The 27,148-nt window shown below is 43.9% G+C and overlaps 1 long non-coding RNA gene across 2 annotated transcripts in view; it reads right to left on the bottom strand.

Annotated features, from left to right (window-relative positions):
• Nucleotides 1–27,148, bottom strand: part of LOC108176784 (uncharacterized) — a 196,282-nt gene that overhangs the window by 75,222 nt on the left and 93,912 nt on the right. The window lies entirely within an intron of this gene.

The raw sequence follows: 27,148 nt of genomic DNA, 5'->3' as shown, positions 1-27,148 counted from the left end.
ATGTGATTTTCAGGATAATATCTGAAGGATGTACAGAAGTTAACTAATTGAAAAGAGAAGGGAAGACATTCAAAGCAGAGGAAAGAGAATATGCAAATATCCTATGATAGAAGTATAATGGGATATGGAAAATGAGAAAAGCCTGAGAGGTGCTGATTAAAGCAAAAGAACAAAAAAGATGGGGGTGAAAACTCAGGTTCCAGCCAGGGGTACAGGCAGAGCCCCACAGCATCAGGATCCTACGGGCATCATGTCTGCCTTCATCTAGAAGGAGTTAAGCCTGTGTATTAGAACCCCCGAAGGTTTTCACCCATTCCTGGGCATGAATAATTTGAATCATCAGATTTCCCCTAGAAGCTGACAATTCCATTCAACAATACAGATAAGCCTGTCTTTTTGCTGCCACCAAAGCCTTAAGTCAGAAATGCTTTAATTGGTTATGAAAACTCTCTTATGTTAAAAATAGGGAAACAAAATCAGGGAAGAAGTAATACCAATTAATCTAACAAAATAGTGTCCTTGGAGTAGGAAGCGTCAGAATTCTCCTCCTCCTGTAATTGTCCAAAAACTGGGGCTGGCACTGTGGCACAGTAGGCTAAATTTCTGCCTGCGGCACTGGCATCCCTTATGGGCACTGGTTCCTGATCCAGCTGCTCCACTTCCAATCCAGCTCTATGCTAATGGCCTGGGAAAGCAGTACCCCTACACCCATGTGGGAGACCCGGAAGAAGCTCCTGGCTCCTAGCTTCAGATCAGCTCAGTTCTGGCCACTGCGGCCATTTGGGGAGTGAACCAGCGGATGGAAGACCTTTCTCTCTGCCTCTCCCTCTCTCTATCTGTAACTCTACCTCTCAAATAAATAAAATACTTTTTAAAATTGTCCAAAAACCAATCTTCTGAAGATTCACTAGACTTTGAAAATGAAAAGGAAGCAAGGGAAACCAGAAGCAAAATCACCCAAAATCTCACTCCCGAAGAGAATCCAACAAGAGTGCCTCTGTTTCTTTGTGTTGGTATCCCCAGATTCAAGGTCCTAGGAAGAATGTTAGTGACTGAACTCAGTTCTAAAGACCACCATCTATCCTCCAGAGACCATGGAAAGAAAACACTGGCGTTTTAACTCCTACAGCAGAAGCAGCAACCGGGCACATCTCCAAGACAGGCTGTAGCTGCTTCCCTGAACACAATAAGGGGAGTTAGACGCTGACCAGGCAAAAAACCATAAACATCCACTACCTACTGTCCTTACTAACACCCTTATAAATATTGGCATGAATGAGGTTTTTCGGTTCAGGTTCCAAAGTGTGGCTTCCAGCCAACCAAGCATAACCAAAGTCCAGGATTCCCATCTAGGTACCTTTAAACTCAACAGAAAGCATCTATGATTTTTATTCTTTAAGAGGACTTTTCCTGGGCTTTAGTCATTCAAGTGCTGTCTTCACAGCTTTCTGCTTTGCTGGTGCACTGCCTGCTCTATTGTTTGCTTAATATTTCCCTTCAAATACATTATTTGTTCTATTTACTTGAGAGACAGAAAATGAGAGAGAGAGAGAAAGAAAGAGAGAAGCACAGAAAGCAAGAGCTCCTATCCACTGGTTCATTCCCTAAATGCCCACAGTGACTAGAGCTGGGTAGGGGTTGGAGCCAGGAGCCAGGCACTCAATCTATGTTTCCCAAGTGGGTGGCAGCAACCCAGTACTTGAGCCATCATTGCTGCCTCCCAAGGTATGCCGAAGCAGGAAACTGGAATCAGAGCCAGGAATCAAACATAAGGGCCAGCATTGTGGCATGGTGGGTAAAACTGCCACCTGCAATGCTGGCATTCCATATGGGCACTGGTTCATGTCCCAACTGCTCCACTTCCAACCCAGCTCCGTTCCTGGGAAAAGCAGTGGAAGACGGCCCAAGTGTTTGGACCCCTGCCACTCAAACAGGAGACCCAGATGAAGCTCCTGGCTCCTGGTTTCAGCCTGGCCAAGCCCAGGTTGTTGCAGCCATCAGGGGAGTGACCAGTGGATTTCCAGAAGTTTCTCCTCTCTTTCTGTAACTCTTATTTTCAAAAAAATAAAATAAATCTTTAAAAAATGGAATCAAACCCAAACACTTCAATATGGGACAAGAGCATCTTATCATAACTACTAGCCCAAATGCCTTATCCTCACCTTTTTATTTGGTGTATTTTTTATATTTCTTAAAATATTTATTTATTTATTTATTTGTAAGGCAGAGTTACAGAGAGGCAGAGAGAGAAGTCTTCCACCCACTGGTTCACTCCCCAAATAGCTGCAATGGCTGAGCTGCGCTGATCTGAAGCCACGAGCCAGGAACTTCTTCTAGGTCTCCGACATGGGTGCAGGTGCCTGAGGATTTGGGCCATCCTCCACTGCTTTCCCAGGCACATTAGCAGGGAGCTGTGTCGGAAGTAGAGTAGCCAGGACTCGAACCAGTGCCCATACGGGATGCTGACCCTGCAGGCAGTGGCTTTACCGACTATGCCACAGCGCTGGCCCCTATTTGATGTATGTTAAACAGAAATTTTATTCATGCTAAGGTTGATGTAGTAGTGATGTTTTGCCTCCTAATAATCATTATAATAAATACTAACTATGAAGGTGTTTGAAGTTTTCCAGGAATTATCCAAAGCATTCTCTGTTCCAGGAGCTGGTACTCTAATGTAAGTCACCCTCTTCTAGTTTCCAATGAAGTCACAGTGATGGGGAATGAACAGTGATTTCCAGAGAGACCTTTTTTTTATTTCTTTACTAGGATTCAGAGTCAGAGGCCTCCAGGAAATCTACCTTAGGTTTTCCTTTCATCAAGCCTCCTACCTTCTTTTTCTCTTGGTGCACTCAATGCTGGCAACTGAAGGACACTTGTGATGCAGGTTTAGTCCTTCCTTAGGCTGCAAACACAAATGTCCCCTTTGCATTACCCAAAATGCTATTTAGGATTGACAGGAATTTCCTTCTAAGAAACAGAAATCAAAGTCTAGTTTCTCTTACACCCCATATGTACTCTTTTATCCCAAACCAAGAGACAGACAGACTAATCAAATAAACAAGCAAGCAAGCAAACATGAGCCTTCCAAGCAGGGGAGAGGAGTGGGAAAGAGAGACAACGTTGTTCAGAAAGAAAAGCCTCCTTTCCTTGCAGTTAAAGTGATGAGCAAATTGACTTATACAACAGAGAGCCACCCAGGACTCCCCTGCCCTGCCAGGATATAAATGCTGCACAGGAAGTCCTGCAAAGACATCCGCTGTGAATGCAAAGCAGGACACCTGGGTGGAAGGAGCAGCACCTTTGGTGTCACCCAAGAAGGTGATGCCATACATCCCTGCCCTGCACACATATATCCATGCACTCCTGCTCCTCTTCCTCCTACTTCTTCTCCTCTTCCCCTCTCTTCTGCTTCTGCTCCTCCTTTCTCTCTCCCTCCTCCTCTTCCTCTTTTCTCCCTCTTCTAGAGGGAGAGTTCACCAGGTAGCCAGAACTCACAACCTGGAGAATTCCAGGTCACATTCTAAAGACACTGCCTTGGAACAAGAGCTGCAGAGCTGGCTTCCCCCAAGCTGAGGGAGCTGCTTGTGACATCGCTGATCTTTCACCCAGAAAGAGAAAGGCCACAGCAAATTCTCAGAATATGTAGCCCTCAGTCTGTGCGCTCAATCGAGTTGGCTGAATTCGTTCGTCAGTTAGTTAATAAGCCGTGCTGCTCTGGACTAATACATGTGCCAACACAGGGGAGACTGGAAAAGACGTAAGAAATGGGCAAAGGAAGGGGCTTCCTCTGCAGTCAGGACTAATTACTGAGTGCAGCCCAAGCTCACCACACATCTGTTTATTTAGAATATGAGCAACCAGGGAGCTCATAGTCACCAGAAAGTTTTCACAGACCCTTCAAAGAGAAGTCAATGCTTTTACTATAAAGTGCTCAGACCTTATAAGATCCTGAAGAGCTCTCAGAATCAAAAGATTTCCTCCCTAGGGAGTTTTAGAATATAATGTGTTCCCGCGTGGTGAAACTAACTTTAAGGGTAGGTTCTCCTGGATGGTTTTCAATTAATGTGGAGATTCTGTTCACCAAACAACCCACTTCTGAACCATTTCAGGGCATGAAGATCAAAGAGATGGGACAATAGGAAGGAAAGCACTGGCTGAACTTACTCTAGAAAGGCTGTGTTGCAGTTTAGAGAATACTGAACTCAGAGTCTACAAAAATGCAGTAGGAACCCAATCCTTTGGTTTCCCAGAGGGATGCCTATTCAGACAAACAACTCAGAACCTCACCTCTCCAATCTGTGTAGTAGGATAACCATTTTCTGCTCCCACAGTGGCTGTGAGGATGAAATAAGGAAGGGTGTGTGTGAGTTTGTTGGATGTCACAGAACAGTATTCAGATATCAGGAATGATGGCTGTCATGCTAACAACACTCAGCTATGCATTATTCGCTCCCCTGACTTTGCTCTCTCCTTCCCTCCCTCTTTCTCTCTCATGGAATATAATAATATCAGTGATAACTATTATGAAAATTACATCTCTCCATTAGTTCTTCTTACAGAAAAAATTGTATTCAACACCATTAAAAATATTTTAAGAAACCTGTCTACTTTTTTTAGAAAGCTTTTATTTAATAAATATAAATTTCATAGGTACAGCTTTTAGAATATAGCGGTTCTTCTCCCCATACCCACCCTCTCACCCACACTCCCATCCCACCTCCTCCCTCTCCCATCCCATTCTTCATTAAGATTCATTTTTAATTAACTTTATATACAGAAGACTAACTCTATACTAAGTAAAGAAGAAATCTGCCTGCTTTAAAAGTGTTGTTAATCATTATTTTTTTAACTTTTATTTAATGAATATAAATTTCCAAAGTACAGAATATGGATTACAATGGCTTCCCCCCATAACGTCCCTCCAACCCGCAACCCTCCCCTTATCCACTCCCTCTCCCCTTCCATTCACATCAAGATTCATTTTCAATTCTCTTTATATACAGAAGATCAGTTTAGCATACATTAAGTAAAGATTTCAACAGTTTGCTCCCACACAGAAACATAAAGTGAAAAATACTGTTTGAGTACTAGTTATAGCATTAAATCTCAATGTACAGCACACTAAGGACAAAGATCCTACATGAGGAGTAAGTGCACAGTGACTCCTCTTGTTGACTTAACAAATTGACACTCTTGTTTATGGCATCAGTAATCACCCTAGGCTCTTGTCATGAGCTGCCAAGGCTATGGAAGCCCCCTGAGTTCACTGACTCTGATCATATTTAGACAAGGCCATGGTCAAGGCGGAAGTTCTCTCCTCCCTTCAGAGAAAGGTACCTCCTTCTTTGATGACCCATTCTTTCCACTGGGATCTCACTCACGAGATCTTTCATTTAGGGTCTTTTTTTCCCCCCAGAGTGGCTTGGCTTTCCATGCCTGAAATACTCTCATGGGCATTTCAGCCGGATCCGCATGCCTTAAGGGCTGATTATGAGGCCAGAGTGCTGTTTAGGACATTTGCCATTCTATGGGTCTGCTGTGTATCTCACTTCCCATGTTGGATCATTCTCTCCCTTTTTGATTCTATCAGCTAGTATTTGCAGACACTATTCTTGTTTATGTGATCTCTTTGGTTCTTAGTCCTATCATTACGATCAATTGTGGACAGAAATTGATCACTGGGACTAGTGAGATGGCATTGGTACATGCCACCTCGATGGGATTGAATTCGAATCCCCTGGTATGTTTCTAACTCTACCGTTTGAGGTAAGTCAGCTTGAGCATGTCCCGAATTGCACATGTTGGTTAAAGAGTGAAAAAAGGATCAACTTTAGGCCTTGTGTGGTGCACTTGGATAGTGAAGGTAGGTTTCATTAGACTTAGCTCAGTCCTTCCCAACTGTATCATATAGATGAGACAAGGAGAGAAAGTGAAACAACCATGAAAAATCCAGCAATTAATCTCTAATGTACTCAGAAATGTAGTAATAAGTTAATGTGTTGCCCACAAATTCACTATCTACCCACAAGACAAATTCACACTGAGTTTGTCTGCTATCGAGGAATGATAATATGATAATATTTTGAGACATTTTTCCTGTCATTTCTTGAGTTCCTATAGAATAGGCATCACAGACAGATGACAGATAGATAGATAGAGATTACAGATAGATACATATATACATACATTTCTACATACATAGATGCAAATATAGAAGTAGGCATGGAGGTAGATTCAATTCTCCTGTCCTTGAAGGCATATAACAAAAAAGGACTTTAGAAGGAAAACATGACATACAAGGATACTTCAAAAAGTCATAGAAAATGAGATTAAAGGAAGCTAATTTTGGTGCAAAAAGATTGAAATCCATGCTTCTGAGGAATTTTCAAAAAGTTCATGGGAATGCATATTATGAAAAAAATTATGCAAGGATTTTTCAAAATTCCATTTTTCCATGAACCTTTTCAGTATCTCATATTACTGATTTAGAAGAAATTTTAAAAGAAATAATCTTACCTTAACTTTCCCACATCACAGAGCCAATACCACACTGTTAGTTACAATAGCTGATGTGTACACAGTACCTACTGTGTACCAGATTTTACACAAGCCCTCTATCTGCAAGATCTTATTTAATCTTCCCAGGACAATCAGAATGTTGGCCTTAACAAAACGCAAACTAAAACCCAGAAGGAGGGCCTGGCACTGTGGCATGGCTAATTGAGCTGCACCCTGCTGGCATCCCATGTGGGTGCTGGTTTGTGTCCATGTTCTCCCTTTCCAGTCTGGATCCCTGCTGGTGTGCCTGGGGGAGCAGCAAAGGATGGCCCAGGTTCTTAGGCCCCTGCACCCACATATGAGACCTGAAGGAAGCTCCTGGCTCCTGGCTTCGGATTGGCTCAGCTCTGGCCACTGCGGCCATTTGGGGAGTAAACCAGCAGATGGTGGATCTCTCCCCACCCACCTCTCTCTCCTCGCCTCTCCTCTCTCTCTCTATATATATATGTGTGTGTGTATATATATAGATATATATATACACATATATATATCCCTCTCTCTCTGCAACTCTGTCTTTCAAATAAATAAATAAATCTTTTTTTAGTTTTTTTTTATTTTTTTAAAAAAGATTTATTTATTTATTTATTTTTAATTTTTATTTAATGAATATAAATTTCCAAAGTACGATTTATGGATTACAATGACTTCCCCCCCATACCGTCCCTCCGACCCACAACCCTCCCCTTTCCCACTCCCTCTCCCCTTCCATTCACATCAAGATTCATTTTCGATTATCTTAATATACAGAAGATCAGCTTAGTATACCTTAAGTAAGGATTTCAGCAGTTTGCTCCCACACAGAAACATAAAGTGAAAAATAATAGATGATTTTTTTTTAAATGATGATGAAATCAGATCAGACCTATTGTCATGTTTAATCCCAGTGAGAGTCAAGTTGGGAGTTCATAATTTTTTTTTTTTAACAGAGGATCAGTTTAGTATACATTAAGTAAAGATTTCAACAGTTTGCACCCCCATAGAAACACAAAGTGAAATATATTGTTTGAGTACTCGTTATAGCATTAAATCTCAATGCACAGCACATTAAGGACAGTGATCCTACATGAGGAGTAAGTGCACAGTGACTCCTGTTGTTGACTTTACCAATTGACACTCCTGTCTATGGCATCAGTAATCTCCCTATGCTCCAGTCATGAGTTTCCAAGGCTATGGAAGCCCTCTGAGTTCTCCGATTCTTATCTTGTTTAGACAAGGTCATAGTCAAAGTGGAGGTTCTCTCCTCCCTTCAGAGAAAGGTACCTCTTTCTTTGAAGACCTGTTCTTTCCACTGGGATCTCACTCACAGAGATCTTTTGCCAGAGTGTCTTGGCTTTCCATGCCTGAAATACTCTCATGGGCTTTTCAGCCAGATCCGAATGCCTTTAGGGCTGATTCTGAGGCCAGAGTGCTATTTAGGACATCTGCCATTCTATGAGTCTGCTGAGTATCTCACTTCCCATGTTGGATCACTCTCCCCCTTATTTATTCTATCGGTTAGTGTTAGCAGGTACTAGACTTGTTTATGTGCTCCCTTTGACTCTTAGTCCTTTCATTATGATCAATTGTGAACTGAAATTGATCACTTGGAATAGTGAGATGGCATTGGTACATGCCACCTTGATGGGATTGAATTGGAGTCCCCTGGTATGTTTCTAACTCTACCATTTGGGGCAAGTCAGCTTGAGCATGTCCCAAATTATACATCTCTTCCCTCTCTTATTCCCACTCTTATGTTTAACAGGGATCACATTTCAGTTAATTTTCAACACTTAAGAATAACTGTGTATTAATTACAGAATTAAACCAGTCGTATTAAGTAGAACAGACTAAAAAACTACTAAGAGGGATAATGTATTAAGTTGTTCATTAACAGTCAGGGCTATGCTGATCAAGTCACCGTTTCCCAAAAACAGAAGGATGAAGCAACTTGCCCATAGTCATAGTCATTCACCTGGTATCACACAGAGAGACAGGTTTGGAATTCAGGTGCACACTGAGTTATACTGAATCCAACACTCTCAGTCTTCAACTAGTACAAGTTTCCTTTATATACTTCCAGCTGAATTTGTAATTTAAAATGTTTCTTTCATTCTGATGGTAATTGGAAAATTCTTTTTAACGATCTTACAAAAAAATAATGACCTCCCCAAATTGCAGATTCCGTTTTTTTCTAGTGAAATCCACTGCAACTACCAAGAACTAGTTCAGCTGGAGCTCAGCTGCCCCATAAATAAGTCAAGCCCAGCTTGAGTCTGCATGGCTGTCACTGGATATATAATGCAAGAGACGGTGTCAGGGAGCAACCCACACGTACCTCCTCCAGCACGTGTTTCCAAATTGCGCTTGACAGGTAATGAGCAGAGCATTTCAAAGGGATGCATTAAGATGAGCACGAGTGCCTTTAAAGTCTTGGCTTTGCACATCCTGGAGCTGGCACTTTGATTTCTTCCCACTGTATCTGGTGGTGCCCTTACTACCAGAAGGAAGAAACTTAAAAGCAAATCCTGGGGCAGCTGGTCTGGACACAGGGCTACTTCCTCAACCCCTGCATATTAAGAGCATGGGTCTATGAGTCGGTGAGGTGCATATCCTCTGAGGCTGAGATGTGGGTTCACATCCTGATTCTATCCTTTACTGGCCCATGTAGCCCTTGAAGGTTCTTTAGCCTCTCACCTTTTCAACTGTAACATAGAAATGTTAACTCTCATTTCCAGAGAGTGACAGTAAGGACTAAATAAGTGTATTGATAATAGCCAATGTGTCTTCCATAATCCTTACACACCTGACAATTAAGCACTGAGCATGTGTATGTTACCCATATAATTTTCACAAAGAAATAAATAGTGTTATAATCCCGATTTCACAAATAAGAAAACTGAAGCAAACAGGTTCTCTAAGTGACCTATTGTCTCATAGCAGGCTTTGCACCAGGCAAACACTGCTAATAGAGTATCTGGCATAAAATAAGTAAGTAAGTGCCCAATAAATTTTAGTGGGTTTCTTTGGTTGGGTTTTATTTATTTATTTACTTATTTATTTATTTTGATCGTTGAGCTGACTCCTAATTGCACTCCATAAGGACACTTTTCATTATCTTGAGGAAGAGTAAAAGAATTATCATTTATTGATCCTTAGGTTTGTGCACACACTTTCCTTATGTTTGCTTATCTAATCTTCACAGCAGAACTGCCAGCAAATCTCACTCTTCTTGATGAATGTAAGGGAAGCTGAGGCTCTACAGAGCCTCTTCCAAGGCAGATAAGAGGTCCAGGCCTTAGAGATCAAATTTATCCAACCCCACAGCCCTCACCACACTGACAATCTGGAAAGCATACACTACCCAATCAAACAGATCATTTCCAAAAGAGCTTCTCAAAGTTTGTTGTGTACACAAATGATCTGGGGGTCTTGATATATGCAGATTCTGATTCAGCAGGTTTGGGGAAAACTGAGAGTCTGTAATTCCATGAAGGCCCCAGGTGGTGCCAGTGCTGCTGGTATGCAGATACTTTGAATAGCAAGGATCCGAGAGAACCCTTCAGCTCTTTCATGTTTTCTGTCTGCCACTTGAAACCCACGTGGTTCCTAAGGCTGTAGGATTGACACACGGAATTAGTTGCACTTTCTTTAGCTCTATGGAGTCAGATTTTCCAAACCAGCCATGTCATTTCCCAACACCAGCCTGACCACCACCATCATACAATACAAACTCAACCTCTACCTCTGTCTCTCTCTGTCTCTGTGTTAAATGTTTACATGTCTTTTTGACACATGGTTACTGTGCACAGTTCCAAGCTCAAATGAAAACTCAAACTGTTAGAGGAGGTGTATTTATTTCCATAGGAGGATTTCACCATAAAGCAAAATGCAGTCATCTTGTCAATCTACAACTGAATAATGACTTCTGTAATGATAATGAGTCTGGTGACATTTGCTGGCACGTGGTTAAATCTTTCACAAAATAGCCCTTTCCATTCTCAAATTTAAATCAAATAAAGTGTTTAAAAGAATTTTCATAAAGTGGCTTCCTTGTGCTGGCCCATAACTCCGTAGCTGTGGTCCTTCCTGCCTAGCATCATCTCCCTATAATTTCCCGCTAGTCCCTCCTCATCCAGCTCTGCGGGTCTTCCAAATCTTTGATCTCCATGACTGTACCTACTTAAGGACCTCTGACTACACTCTTCCCTCTCCCTGAATTCTCTTGTCCTATCTGTAAGTCCCCAGAGATCTCCCTGTGTCCAAGCTCAGAGTTCAGAGATCTCCCTGTGTTCAAGCCCAGTTTCCTTCCATAGAGATGGGTTTGTGGTCCTGTTGCTCTTACTGGCTCTGCTCAAGGTTCTGAGATGTTGCATTTACATCCTACAGCTCAATCCCTTTGTGTTTCCCAGCAAGAAACAAGACATTAAGGTGAAAGAGTAGCACAACGGCAGCAACCAAGGCCAACTCACAAAAGCCACTAAGAAGATGGCCACCACACCTCTCAGTCGATGAGTTCCCCCAGGAATCAATGACAAGAGGTAGAATGAAGGAAACAATGTGAATTCACAAAATTCCATTCATATAATCTGGTTGCAACAACACCAATCAGAAAAATAGTGGGCAGGCACCCCCGCCAAGAACTTCTTGCTATAAAACTCACTGAGTCCTCTTTTAATCACAATGTAGACCTCCCTAGTGATCTTCACTACTACCCTCTGAGATACTCTCTGGACTCCCCTCCAACAATTCCTACTTATGTGGTGATGAAAATGTCAGAAGTGCAGTGCCTCATTTCCATCATGGTTGGTTTCTTAGCATCTCTCTGGCAAAGACTTAATCTTCCTGACCAAGTTATGACTGTCTAATTTTGTTGACTCAATGCATGTTGTTTATAATCACATTAGTTATATAAAATATTCCCTAGTACATATAAGTGTAGAGACACAAAGAGGGGAAATGATTGGCCCAACATCACATAGATAGTAAGTGATAGGGCTTGATTTTGAACCCAGTCTGTCCAGATCTCACCCTCTCAACCCTAATATAAACCCATTCTCATATAGGCTACATATCCATATGTATTGCTTAATCTAATAATTTCTTATTATTATAATTCATTTCTTTCCTGACTGATATATTCCATCATATATAACTTCTAATTACCATGGAAAAGTGAAGTAAAAAAAAACAGTGTGTTATGAAAGAGTGAAACAATGGGGATCTGATCTTGATTGGGAGAGTAAAGGAAGAGATCTCTAAAGAGTGAAAAAAATTTTTTAAAGATTTATTTATGGGGCCAGTGCCATGGCTCACTTGGTTAATCCTCCGCATCCGGTGCCGGCATCCCATATGGACGCCGGGTTCTAGTCCCAGTTGCACCTCTTCCAGTCCAGCTCTCTACTGTGGCCCGGGAGGTCAGTGGAGGATGGCCCAAGTGCTTGGGCCCCTGAACCTGCATGGGAGACCAGGATGAAGCACCTGGCTCCTGGCTTCGGATCAGCATAGTTCCAGCCGTAGCGGCCATTTGGGGGGTGAACCAACAGAGGAAAGACCTTTCTCTCTGCCTCTTTCTCTCTCTAACACAATCTGTCAAAAAAAAGATTTATTAATTTATTTGAAAGTCAGAGTTACACAGAGAGAAAAGCAGAGAGAGAGAGAGAGAGGTCTTCCATTCGCTGGTTCACTCCCCAATTGGCTTCAACAACCAGAGCTGCGCCAATCCAAAGCCAGTAGCCAGGAGCCTCCTCCAGATATCCCATGCTGGCACAGGTGCCCAAACACTTGGACCATCTTCTACTGCTTTGCCAGGCCTTAGCAGAAAGCTGGATGGGAAGTGGAGCAGCTGAGTTTCGAACCAGCACCCATATGAGATGCTGATGCTTCAGGCCAGGGCATTAACCCACTACACCACAGTGCCGGCCCCAAGAGTGAAACTTGAAGTGAGAGCTGGAAGACAGGAAGGGGCTGGGCAAATAAGACCCAGGATGGAATAAGTGTTCTAAGCAAAACAGAACAGTGTGGCCAGACCAGAGGCAGGAAAGTGACTGGCACATTCAAAGAACTGTTCTGAAAACCTTGCAGCTGGAATAAAGTGAGAGGAGAGGACTTGGTGTGTGAGCAACTACTTCAAGGAATTTGACAGTGAATAAGGCCTAAGAACCAGCAACCAGAGAGAAGCAGAGTCAAGAACTATTTTTGTCTGGTGGTGGGCACTCTTAGAGTTCTTTTGAATATTTAGAAGTGATTGTGTGGGAAGAAGAGACTGGGGTACAGAATAGAAAAAGAAAGCATGTTCTATCAGCAGTTCCCCTAGGTATTTTCCAAGGGCAGCTTGGTTGAGAGACACCAAGGTGAAGTCATCATGGGATACAGGGAAGGATTGGGCGCAGTGGAGAAGTTAGGAAGAACTACTGTATGTGGACTCTGAAGGGGAAGTGAGAACCAGTTAATACGACCCTTGAGAGGACCTGGCCCAAATGACAGAATGCTGCACGGAAGGGAAGAAATGATGGAGTGGGAAATGTAGAAGGGAAACAAAGGAATCCATGACCTTCACACCAAACCTGTCATTTTTTCTCTGGACCCTCTCCCCACCTTTACCTCCCATCACTCATAATGGAAACCCATTAAGGGATAGAATCAGCGTTATAAGCTGCTCATCCAGCAGATGATGAAAGTCAGGTACAAGCAGGAGGAAACAGAGAAATAGGTGTGGCTCTCCATGTCCCTTTAATCTCTTAAACCCCCCAGAAGAAATGCTGAAGACACATGGGACAGAGAAACACCAGTGATTCAGCCATCATGCCCTGGTGCACACCAGTCCCTTTAACAGGGCTTGATCAGACAACCCTGCAATGCTACAGAATATGGCTTCTCTTTCTTTCCTACTGGAAGTGTCAGGAGCTTCTCCAGCCATTTATGTGATGGAGAGCTTGCTAAATGTTACAGCAAATGGCCACATCAATCAGGGTAACAGTGGAGTGTTGGTGTCTGCTGAAACCCTAAGACCTCACCAACCTGAGAGGAAAAATTTGCTGGGCTTTACACTACGCTCTGAATGAATATCAGGAACAGAAACGTCACAGAATGCAATGGTCTCCATAGCCCTAGAAGTTAGGGCTGTTCTGTCTTAGCCCTGGTTCTGCTGCTAGCTTGTATGGCTTTAAGTAAATCACTTTATCTTTTGGGGAAGATTGTACCAGAAAGAAAAAATAGTCTAATGTAAATAGCTTCAGATTGTGCACATAAGCTTTAGAAGCAAGTGCACCCTGTCAGAATGTGGTGATGATGTGAATTTCTTCACTCCACTCTTAGTTAACTGGCTAAAATATAGCTTACTGCTGGGCAACAACCACAAAATCCAGTGGTGTACAAAAATAAGAAGTTTTGTAACTCATGCCTCTTCAGTTTAGCTGATGCAGGCTCGGCTGGCCTTGCTGATTCAGTCTGGGCTTGTCTGGAGTGGCTGGCTCTGCTCCATGTGTATCTCATCCTCTCCTGACTCCAGCAGACTGCCCCAAGTATATGCTTCTCATGTGATGGCAGCAACACAAAAGAACAAGCCAGACTTCAGTCTTAGGCTTGGAACCGGAACAATAGCTCTCACCGTTATCAGTTGGCCTAAGGAGTCCACAGAGCCAACCCTAACACTAAAGGGCAGTGAAATATATGAGTACTCCATTCCTGTGATGTGAGCAGCTACAAAGTCACAAGGGGCAGAACACGCATAGAAGGAGGATTCAATGAATTGAACCGCCTGCCCTCTTTAACAGGCAACTTGGATCTCCATTGGGCCAACATCCTCACTATCTCCATCTCCTGCTATGTTTCTGTCCATTTGGTGCCCCCAGCTCTCCAGTTGGAATGGCCCCCCATCCACCTATCTAAACTCCATTCTAAAAGTCCAAGACCAGCAGTGCTCCTCCACTGTGAAAGCTTCTCCAGCCCCACACATGGCCACATGAGCTGGTCTAATCCTCTGGCCTTAGGAATGTGTTTCCTGTCTCTCTGGCCAGCTAGTGACTGACTCCTAGAAGAACTAATGGAAAAGGTCTCAGACAGAGCCAAAGGCACTGGCTACATACCAACAGTTCAATCAACAGGAGTTCACTGATCTCCTTTCAGCTTGCATAAAGAACGTTTGGTCTCTCCAAACACCAAACTTAGCCCATGGAGGGGGCTGGAAGTTCCCTCTAGAGAATTCTGAGTCTCTTGTGTTAGCCACAATGCCCAAACTTCCTCCTTCAAGAAGCCTTCCCTCTAGAAAAATCAACTCATGCACAAAAACAACTGTGGATTACAGACCCACACCCTATCTATTATCCACTCCACCTCCAACTACAATTAAAATTTTTAAAAGTGAAAAAGTTAGGTAGAATAGAAAACAAAAGTAGGAAAAAAAAACAAGACAAAGCCAAGAATATGACTTACACTCAAAGTTAATTACACTGCATTATTTATAATATCTAAATTCTACTGTATTAGTCAGGGTTCTCCAGAGAAGCAGAACCAATAGGAGAGAGAGAGATGACAGACAACACAGATATGGATACCTTTTAATACAGAGAGATCTACCAATATAGATAGATATATACATCTATTTATAGAGAGAGATTGATCTAGATAGATATAAATTTATTTTCGGGGTTTTCCAAAAGTTTATGGAAAACAAATACTATGAAAAACCAATGCATGGATTTCACAACTTTTTGCACCAAAATAAACATCTTTCAATTCCATTTCTCCATGAACTTTTCAACGTACTTGTGTGTGTATATGTGTGTGTATGTGTGTACATGTGTGTGTAGATGAGGGTGATTTATGAGGGAACTTCAAAGAGTCTGTTGGAAAATGGAATTAAAATATAAGCTTATTTTGATGTAAAGTGTTTTGAAATCCATGTATAGTCTTTTTTTTATTTCATAATACAAATTTCTCTTGGATTTCCTAAAAACCCTTTATATGATAGGAATTAGCTCTCGCTCAATTATGGGGACCAAGAAGAACTCCACAATGCAACATCTGCAAACTGGATACCTAGGAAAACCAGTGGGTAACTCAGTCCCAGTCCATAGACCTGGGAACCAGGGGAACCAATGGTGTACCTCCTGGGCCACGTCCAAAGAGCTGGAGGACAAGGAGCAGCAGTGCCTGAGGGCAGAGAAGATAAATGACTCAGCTCAAGAAGACAGAGAAAATTAATCAAGCCTCTGCCTTGTTCTTCTCGGGCTCTGAAGGAATTGGATGAATCTACCCACATCTGTGAATGGATCTGCCTTGTCCACGGAGCCAAATGCTTTTTGCTGGAAACACTCACACAGACACTCCCAGAGATAATGTTCCACCCATGATCTGGGCACCTCTTTGCCCACTGATTTTGTGAATCAATCACATAAATGGATGTATGCATGCATTTACTAATTAGCTGACACAAAATTTGGCCATCACAGCTGGCTACAGGGCTGCTAGGAGGGGTCAATGATAAAATATGTATGAATGGTCTCACTGTCTGCCTCGACGCCCACTGGAGGAGTCTCCTGTTTTCTACTCTGAATCTTTCTTAGCTTCCTATATGTTCAAGGTCTCACTCACCTTAGACCACAGGACCAGACCCGAGTGATTTCAAAATAAAAATACTCTGATCTCTACTGTCGTGGTCCAACTTCTTTTACTATAAGAAAATACGCGAGACTGAGACGTTTGTAAGGCTGATTTGGCTCATGGTTCTGGAGGCTGGAAAGTCCAAGACTGGACGGTAAGGCTCTCATGAAGGAAAAAGAGAAGGAGAAGCTGGTATAGGGGAAAAAACAGCAAGAGAAGGTGGAACTCTCAAGGCAACAAAACCATTCCTGCAGGGGAAGCATTTATCCATTCCTAAGTTTCTGCCCCCATGACCCAAATACCCTCTTCACCATGCCCCACCTCCCAACACTGACCCATTTGGGAATTAAGGCTCCAACACGTGAGCTTTGGGGTCACACTCAAAGCATAGCACTCTCATAGGTTCCTTCCCAGCCTCCACCTTCAAAGGCAGAGGCAGCCTAGCCTGCTGCACACTCGTCTATACAACCTGTCTTCCTCTCTCTGTTAAGTGTCAGAGGACCATTTTGCACACACATCTCAGCAGCAGCTGCAGCAGACACAGCAAACCTGAAAGCAGAATTCATTAGCTCCGCCACAGGCCCTGTGCTCACGCTCCTCGGCACTCGTGCTTCTGAGAGCATCTGTAGGCTCTGGCAGAGAAAAGAGAGAGACAGCGAGAGCCCAGCATCCCCCGGTGCCCTGCATGGCTCCAGTGGCCACCTGGAGCACATCAAAGTGCACTTCTGAATTTGCAGGCACGAACCAGAGCCTGATGGATGCACTTCAGGCTTGGCCGTGCATCCCCTGCTCTGAGTACAATTTAGCCAATGTTTTCCACACTGCTCCAGGAAACAGGGATCTACAGAGATGGAGTGATTGGCATCCCATGTCCTAGCAGGCTGTGATCCCTGCAGGACCTTGTTGCTCTAATTGCTTGGAGACCCATTTTGCTATCCCAAGACCAGTTCTAGAGACTCTGTAATAACCCAAAGGCAACAGATAATAAACTTTCTCATTGCCTCTGCTCTTACTGGAATGAAGTTTTCAAATTCAGCCCTGGGGTAATGTGGGACAATGCTAGGGACCCTGTGATGCAGGTTTCTTTGAATAGATCATGGAAAATGGAGAGAAGGGATTCAACATGGTTACCCCAAAGTGGAATGAGCTGGCTTAGGGGAGGTGGGAGGAGGTGACAGGTACTACTAGGGTTCAAACTGGCTCCATCAGTCCATCCAGAAACCTGGGCCTTGTCTATGGTTCTTCTCCCTGTCTTCCTCACCAACCTACCAGTGAGCAAGTCCCGATAGTGTGACCTGCAAGACAGCTTAGCCATGTCTCACCTTCACCCTCCCCATCACCATAACACCAATTCGTCTCTTATCTCAACCATTCTCTGAAAACCACCTCCTGGCTAAAGTCTCCAGTCCTCTAAACCAGGAATCAGCCAACCGCAACCCCTGGGACAAGTCTGACCCACCATCTGTTTTTAAAATACAGTGCATTGGCACACCGCCACATCTACCCATTTACATACTGTCTGCTTCTGTTTTTATGCTGCATCAGCAGACTTGAGTTGCAAGAGACCATGTTGCCAAAAAGTCAAAAACATGGACCATACAGCCCCTTAAAAAATGTTTGCTGACCCCATCATAAAACACCACCTGTGTAAGTTCATGTCATTTGCCTTTGAAAGTTGTCAAGAGTCCTGGCCTATCAAATAGGAAAAGTTTAAGTTCCTTGCCATTCTTACAACATCTTTTATGAATCAGTCCTCAGATAGTTCAAGGATTACAAATTGGCAGCCAATAAGCTTTCTCTAGTCCATTTATTTATTTTGTGGTCCACATAATAACGAAGGCTTTAGCTATTCATTTGGTTGCCAAATTTAAATGTGATAAAACTTAAAAAATTCACACTTCCGGCTTATGAAAAATGGGGAAATCTGGCAACATTTGGCTCCCATTCCCATGTGACAGCAATCGGCCGAATCACTGTGCACCTGCCTCCCTGAGCTAGAGCTTGTGCATGACAGCTGACCAGACTCCACCCTTCCCTGTTCTACACATGTACTGTTCTACACATGACCTACTTCGTTCATGTAGGCATATGAGTTTGCAAACCATTGCCCCCCTTCTTCTTTCTCTACCAATCAGCTCTCTTCCTAGAATAATTTCCCCATAGTTCTACCAATGGGCTCAGAGTTCCCAGAGAAGCTGTGAGGCCTCCCACACCCACATTTCTGCACATTATCCCCTTGTATGAGTTTGCATGGGCTGCTGTAACAAGGACCACATATAGGGTGACTTCAAACTACAGACCTTTATCTGCCCACAGTTCTGTAGGCAAGAAGTCCAAGATCAATATGACAACAGAGTTGTTCCATCTGAAGGTTTCAGTCTTTGGCTTAGAGATGGCCATCATCTCCCTGTGCCTGCATGTGGCCTTCCCCTGTACATGTGTAGGTTCTTATCTCCTCTCCTTACAAAGACACTGTTCACAATGGATTGAAGTTCACTCCAATGACCTTAATTAAGCCTCACTGTCTCTTTAAGGATGCTGTCTCCAAAGATGACAATCACGTTCTGAGGTCCTGGGAATGAGGAATTTAGGGGTTGAGGAGAGACACAACACAGTCCCCAACATGCCTCTTCTAGGCATGCTCTTCCCTACCTTATTCACCTAACAAATACTCCTCCTTTTAAATAGATCCAGTAGCACTTCATCAATCAGGTCTCCTTTGACAGCCCCTGCAGGGTTGGCCTCCATGTCCTGTGTTTCTTAGCAAACAATGCTCATCTCCACTGGAGAGAGCCATCATCCGCCACTTGAAGAATTTATAATCCTTTTTCCCCCACTGAACTGTGAGCTTCTGGGTGGCAATAACTATCTTTTCATCTCTATTCACTCAACAAATATCATTTTGGGTCTATCATGTGCCAGGCACTGTAAAAGACACTGACAACTCAGCAGCGAACAAAGTCCCTTCGTACATTAAGTTACCTTCTGGTGAGAGATAGGGAGAGTAAATAGATAAATAAGCAACAGTGGTAAATTGCATGGCACCAAGCTTAATCCACTGTATGTGGTCAGATAGTCCTACCTGACTGCCAATAGGGAACTGCACTCACCCTGGAAGGGTGGGAGACAACGGAGAACCTTCCCCAGCCTGGAATTCTTGTGTTTGTTGACTGTGAGCTACAGAGGGAACCTCATCTTGTCCTGAAACCTGAAAGCTCATGTCATTAATGACCATGAACCTTGGGTCACTGCATCCCTCTACATCTATCCATCCATAGGACCCAACAACCCATCAATGTCATTGCCCACCCCTGCCCCAAAATTCCCAGAGCCAAAGTTGTCCGGTTGTCAGTGATGAGAACCAAAGATGAGCTCTATTTTCCTGTGTGCAATTTTTGGGTATATTTTTAGGGGGAAAAATGGGAATGGGAAAGGTAAGTAGATGTAAGAGGACTCCCTCTGTGCAAACGACGCCCATTTCAGGGGCATCACAGCCCGTCTCAAGCTTTAAGAGAGTGGCCAACCATTTCTAGAAACTAAGTAGCAGCATGAGAAATGGTACAAGCCACCCTGTGTCCTCCATTCTGCTAAAAGCATGAAGCCAGCAGCAACTCAGCATGGTCACCCATAATGTTCACTCCCTTCCTATCTGTTTTCCATGATTTTTAAAAATAAGTGCTATTTGGGCACCACTGTATCAAAAACACCTATTGTAGAACATTGTTAAAGGATTGGAATGTAGGCACAAAACTCACCCAAGGAACTTAGTGCTCCACATATTTATTAATACAGAAGAAATTCAGAATCATTTTTTGTCACATAAAAATGTATACTAAATGTATAGATTAATTGAATGGGAATTGACTTAGGAATCCTGGGAGTCTCATTCTAAAACATATCTAGTGATCTTTTAAAACATTCAGTACATTTTATAAATGGGTCCCAATGCCTATAGCATATCAATTATGTATTGCTAGGTGGGTGGTGTGTGTGGTTGGTGACTACTCTCAGTAAAACCTTTTAAATGATTACACACATGTTTCTCTGTTGTTGGTGGCTTTATGTCTTAATAAACCCATCATAAATTGAAAATATCTTAAGTCGAAAATGCATTGAACCCACGCAACCCAGAGAACATCCTTGCTTAGCAACACAGCACTGTAGAGCAAGAGTGGCTCCCCTTGTGACCCCAGGCTGATAGAAGCTGCACACTGCTGTTGACCAGCATCACAAAGGAGGGTGCTATGGGTATCATCAGTCCAGGAGATCAAACTTCACAATTCCACGTACAATTCCTACTGAATACATGTTGCTTTGGCACCATTGTCAAATTAAAAAAAAAAAGTGTAAATTAAATCATACCAAGTGAAGGACAATCTGCATTTTCTAGTCAATTACTGTAGTCAGCAATTGAGAAGGAGCTTGACAGGTTTGATGAACTATATAAAGTCTAGGTAGGATATGTGTATGCGTGTGTGTGTGTGTTAGGGGTTGAATGGTGTGTGTTTTGCACTGTGTGTGCTATGGGTTGTGTACTTGTGAGCATGCCTGTGGTGGATTGTGTGTGCCTTAGACCATATTCATGAGGAGGCATGTCTGGCTTATGTCGGGGTAGCCTTGAGAAGTTCTGTGTATATGCTGTGCACAAGAATGTCTCATGGGTTGTTGGGGGTTTTGAGTTAAACATATGAGAGATGGGTTGAGTGTATGTTGCCAGCTCTGTGTATGGCTTGTAGGCTGCATGCGTATGGGTGCACCCTTGGGGTTAAGTGGGGAGTCATAGGATGGGGGAGTTGTGGGTTACATATGTGTGGATCATGGGTCATATGTGTGTTGAGAGGCATACATGAGTATGTATGAGGAAGATCAGGCTAAAGGGTAGGCTGGGCCACGTTGGGGGTAAGGTGGTAGATGCTGTGGGTGCCTCATTCATGTTCCTTCTTAAACACGAGATATCTGATCCAAATGCCAGTATCTTATCCTGCTTTGTCTGGGGCCCTTCCTTTGCCTCTACTCTCACCAACTCAGAAGGGGTGGGAATTCCTGTTCCCAGCCCCCGCAGCCACCAGTGACAGAGAAGGTGTGGTGGTTAAAAGCCCCAGCTTCCTCACCTCTGGTGGGAGGTAACTCTGTATGTGTTTTCCATACCGTTCCTCAGAGCTGCCCAGCAGCGTCAGCCCCAGTTGCCCCAGGTGGCCACTTGCATGAGAATCTGGTTCTGTTCTCTCCCTGTTTCAGACTACGCCCTTGCTGGGTGTTTCCTGAGCTCCTGCTCTGGTTCATACATCCACACCTCTGTTCTGCTTTTGGACAAACATGAGCTAAGACAACCTTCTAAGCCAAACTGAACTTCACCTTGGGAGCAATGGGCAACACAGGGTTCTTAGTAGGGCCATCAAACAAACGGTTATGCATTTAAAAAAATCAATTAATGAGACATGAGACTCAAGCAACCCTCTAAAGTCTACAGCTCACACCCCAGAGCACAGTACCTATGTCACCTATGCACAAGAGGCCCCCAGTCATGAAAGGGTTATTTGCCCAGCTGCCAAGCAGGACTGCTTCCATCTCCAGGAGGTCCTTGAGACTCCAGAGCTCCTAAGAGACTCGTCCACAGCCACACAGCTCGGAATCTCCTCAGCCCAGACTGAAATCCAAGCCAGTCTGCTTCTTCTCGGCACCAGGACGTTTTGCAGTAATACTTTCAAAAGCGTTTTATCCAAAGCAGCCACGATAAGGAACCTTGGCTCACCCAGAACTTGATGGTCAGAACCATCGTTTCTGGCAGACACTGTCACTTCCAGGTAGCTTCTACCCAGAAAACAAAGAGCAAGGCCACAGCCTGCCCTGGGATGGGAGCCAAACAGATGGCAGGCGTGCTTTCGGGGAGGATATGGAGGCAATCACAAGTGTCTAGTCGTGCCGGGTGCAGCTCTTCTGCCAGGCGGTGGCACTGTCAGATGGGGAAGGCCCTCGTCTGTCAGTCTCTAAGTGTGATGGACAGCACAGCCAGCCTCACGGAAGGATCTTTGAAATTCTTTCTGTGTGAGTCTTGTCCTTCAGCATGAAGGAGAAAGGGCAGAGTCAGAGCTCTGGATGGCCGAGATGACATCTGAGCAGTGTGTGCACACGCAGGAAGACGGGGGACACTGAACAGGAGCTGAGCCTCCAGACCCACGGGATCCACAGAGCCTCCTCTTTGAGCTGCAGTTAGACTGTCGGTCCTTCCAAGGGATGTGCTTCCTGGGGATCTCAGAGGGCTGGCCTTTCCAGAATACCAGGGCATGCAGTGCCAACTCGAGATGCCACTATTCTTCAAGGGTGCCTCAGATTGGGAAAATGGAATTAAAAGATAAGTTTGGGTGCAGAAATATTTTGAAATCCATGCAAAGCGGCCTTCCAAAAGTTCATGGACAATGCATTTGTGAAAAACTATGCACTAATGTGTGAGCACCTTGCTGCAGTAGCTGCAAAGCAGGGAGGAAAGAAAAAAGAAACAGAAATAGTTATTGTCTTATTTCCAGCTGGGGTTGGTAGGACGTGAGGGTAATGGGCAGGCTCACTGAAGGTGAACAAATTCATTCATTCATCCACTCATTCATTCCATATTCATTTTCTGAGCACCATATGCCAGGCACCACCCGGGGGATGACAGAGTGTAGTTAACAAGACACAGATGATGCACCTTTACAGGCCAACAATCTATGGGGATAGGCAGTCACATCACAAACAATTACACAATTATTAAGTCGTGCTTGTCAGGAGGAATATGAAAAAGAAACAGAGGAAGTCAGGAAAGCAAAGTGGAGGCTCTAAACCAACCCTGCAAGACCTGTTGGAGACAGCAGCACCAGAACCACATCACCGTCCAGGGAAGCCGGTCAGAAGGCAGCACCACGATGGGGAGAGTATGCCTGGTAGAGGGAGTGGCCTGAGAAAAGACCCTGAGCAAGTGGGCACACAGGGTGCCCTGGGGCAGAGACACTCTAGCAGATGGTCTCAGGTGCGCCCCCACCACAGCCCTCTGAACCATTTTTCATGTTAATCATCCCACACAGGTTTCCCTCATCACATGACAGGGCAAAATCAGAACTCTCACCCACACACAGGAAAACCCTGTCTCTTCCAACCCCCTGCCCCAGGCAGACCTCAGCTTTGTTGCAGCACCCCTAAGTCAGTGATAGAGAGTTTTGAGTTCCCATTTTCCTGATGGGTAAGTTCTGCACAAACTCAGGAGTTCTGCAGATGGAGAAGACACTTGGGGCAGCTTAGCTGCTGCTCCTGTTGAGTTTGGGCTATAATCCCAAGAAAGACACGCTCCTGAATTCCATAATCAAATGCTGAAATCCCAAAAGACAGAAATCCTGTAAGTTGTTTTCCTTCATTTCTCATTTTCCAGTCATTAACACATAAATGAGCAGTTAAATTCTAGAATTATCAGATCCAGTAGAGGCACGACCACATATATTTTATTAAAAAAAAAAAAAGCAATGAGGATAGTTTTAAAAATGCCATCCATCAGCCAAAAGCATGTGCTAGTTTTTCTATGTTAGATTCAGTGATAAATCTAAGAAATCTATCTTCTTTGATAGTCAAATCTCTAGCCAAGAATAGTTCACCATTTCCTGTGTTTTGTAAAAGGAACCTCTGTATCAGCAGTGTCTTTGCTCCAGAAGGTGGCTGAGCTTGTCAAATTCTTTGTATTCTCTAAGGAAGGGCAATTTGTGAAGGCAAGCACAGCATATGCATGAAAGGACAGAAGAAGTGCAGGATTAAATAATTTGGCAACTATGAAGCATACAAGTGAATGAACAAATCTGAGAGGCAAAGAGAAACACAGACAAAGACAGCTCCCAACTGCCCACAATGTGGAGAGCTGGGCTGGGCTAATGATCCTGGCACCTTCCAATGCGGGTGGCAGGAGACTAACTACCTGACAGATCATCACCACGGCCTCCCAGGGTCCACATTAGCAGGAAGCTGGAGTCAGAAATCAAACCCAGGCACTCTGATGTGTAATGCAGGTGACTGAACCAGTAGCATCTTAACTGAAAGGCCAAACACTCGCTCCCTGCATACAACTGAGAATACTCTCTAATCCTTCCCCAGATTTGGCTAAATAGCCTTTTATTTCCTACGAGAATTGCAGTTTTCAGGATTTCAACATCTAAGATTTTAGTCTTTCAAGACTGTGATTTTCCAGAATCCAATCATTCAGGATTTCAGCATTCAGGGTTATGGACAGTACCAACTGCTGTCTGCCCCCACTAGCCTTCAGGTTCCTAGTTTTTTCCTTTTACTTGAAGCTCTCCTTTCTTTTTACCAAGCTCAGCTACATTTCCTTACCTTATTCTATTTCATCCAGAATTTCTCAGTAACTAAAGAGAGGCAGCAACAATGGATTTGCCACATCAGCTCCACCTACTATGCTTACTTTGAGATTCCCCATAACCCAATCGGGCAGGGTTGCATGCACTTCCTGAGTACCCTGTGCCCCTCCTGGAGTATGAACCACACAGCACTGCCATCTCCCTGGAGAGCTGCAAAGTCCCCACAGGCAGTAACCTTCTGGCTCACTCACCAGTATTTCCAGTGCCTAACACAGTTCATGGCATATAAGAGATACACAATAAATATTTTTGAATGGATAAATGAATTCATTATCAACCTTCACTTAATCCCACAAGATAGATCCTACTTCTTCCCCATTAAAAGATGAAGAAATTGAGGCCTGTGGGTCTTGGGAACTCCTCAAAGCTCTTACGTCAAGTTGCAGATCTCAGATTCAACATCAGGACAGCTAGCTTCCAAAGGCCACAGTCTCCTCGTGTCCCACAGTCTCCCTTCAACTCCAGGAGGCCTAGATCTTAGAAAGTGCAACTGGTTGGAAAGTGGGGCTGTTTCATTCTGCCCTGAGCCACAAAAGCAACAGTGTGATTGGAAATGAAGGGGTGAGCCCTGGGCTGGAAGAGCCAGAGGGCTGCAGACAGAATGGGAGGAACGCAGACACTGTGCCCCATGGCAACAGGGAAGACGAGCTCGTCCCAGCAATAACGGAAGTTCAACTCCTCATCAAAGTGCCACCACCTTCAGCAGGTTGCACCCACGTCAGCTGTACTGTTAGCAGCAGCAGGGTCTCCGTAGTGCTCAGGACCTCAGGGTTGATCATCAGAGACAGGGCTCTGGGCCATGCCATGAGGGTCTCCTGGGGACCAAACTGTCACAAGGAAAATCACAAGGGGCGAAAAATTCAGAGATCAGCCTTATTAACTGTGTGAGACATTCAGATTTTCTAAACATTCGCAGATTGGAAATTGTGGTTATCACCTCATCATCATAAAAATTGAGTGAAGAAAAGCAGGGTGTAAATTGCATTTCGCAATGATTTCAACCTTGGTTAAAAGGGAAGTAAAAATATTTGCAATGTAAACAAGATAAAATTTGAAGATAATATATCAAAAGTTTCCAGAAGAGGACTCAGAGTGGGGCTTTTCCCCTCATTTTCTGTATTGTCCTAATTATCATGAATAAACTTACGTCTCATAAATAAAATTCCATTCTAAAGAAACAGAATAGTGGTGCTTAATGAGCGGTGGTGCTCTCTGGCTTTCCTTCCATTTTACATAATCCAAGGAGTACAAATCATCAGCCTCATTTTGCAGGTGAGGAGTTCAGGTTCCAGCAGGCTGAGTAGTTTGACGAGCTATGGCTGGAACGTGAAAAGCCAAGGTTTAAAAACCAAACGGGGGGCTGACGTTGTGGCGTAGTGTGTTAAGCCGTTGCCTATGGCACCAGCATTGCATACAGGCACCAGTTCGAGTCCCAGTTGCTCCACTTCTGACCCAGCTCCCTGCTAATGGCCTGGGAAAGCAGCAGAAGGTGGCCCACGAGATTGGGTCCCTGCCACCCATGTGGGAGACCAGATGAAGCTCCCACCTCCTGGCTTCACCTGGCCTAGCCTTGGCAGGCCATTGTAACCATGTGGGGAGTGAACCAGAGAATGGAAGATCTGTCTCTTGGTCTCTCTCTCTCTCTCACCCTCTCCCATAACTCAATGACTTTCAAGTAAATAAATCTTGGAAGAAAAAAAAAAGTGACCTACTCTTATGTGGTCCTTTCTAGCCTCTCTGAAACTGAAAAGCACCTGGGAAGCTTCCTAAACTCCTGATACCACAGCCATGCCCCAGACCAGTGGGATCGCACCCTGGAGTGGGAGGCATCAGGGCACCTGAAGTGTGCTCAGTGAGCACAATGTGCAGCCAAGATTGAGGCCACCTGCCCAAAGGCCTGCATGTTCTACCACAGCGCTACACTGCTTCTCCACAAACGGGGTCCTCTCTCTTTTCTAAACGAGAAATTCGATGAACTGTTACAAGTGGACTTCAGAAAGTTCATGAAAACATACAATTAAAAGATTTTGGTGTGAGAATTTTTGAAATTCATGTATAGTTGTTTATAATGTTTATTTTTCACAAACGTTTTGATGACTCTAGTATACATGGATTTCATTCTCTTTTTTTGTCACCAAAACAAAATTAACTTTGAATTCCATTTTCCATGAATTTCTTGAAGCATTCTCATATTTTTAAAGACCCTCAGTCCCAGCACGCATTACATGAGCACCTCCTGATTTTCTTGTGCATTTCAGAGCCTTGTCCATGTGCCTAGATCAGAGCATGGGAAAAGGGTCAGCCAGCCTACCGGAGCAGGGCTCACCAATCTGAGCAGGGAAGAGAACAATGATTCTGAGAAGAGATTCCTAAAGGCTGAACTCATTATCAAAGGCTTCCTGGCCAACTATATCCTAAAAAGAAGAAGACAACTGAAACCAAGCCACAGAGACAACAAGAAATTAAAGGTAAAGTTGCAATGAATCAGGGTCACAATGAATTCAAGTCAACTACACCAACCACACAAAAGTCCAATACATGGACTGTGTGTTTGACATTCTGGATACCTTTATACCATATTGGAATGCCTGGGTCTGAGTTCTGGCTCCACTCCTGATTCC

The sequence above is a fragment of the Oryctolagus cuniculus genome, chromosome 19, assembly GCF_964237555.1.
Source record: "Oryctolagus cuniculus chromosome 19, mOryCun1.1, whole genome shotgun sequence".
In the NCBI taxonomy this organism is placed as follows: Eukaryota; Metazoa; Chordata; class Mammalia; order Lagomorpha; family Leporidae; genus Oryctolagus; species Oryctolagus cuniculus.
Note: the sequence above shows the minus strand (reverse complement) of the source record. Positions and strands in the feature narration are given on the sequence as shown.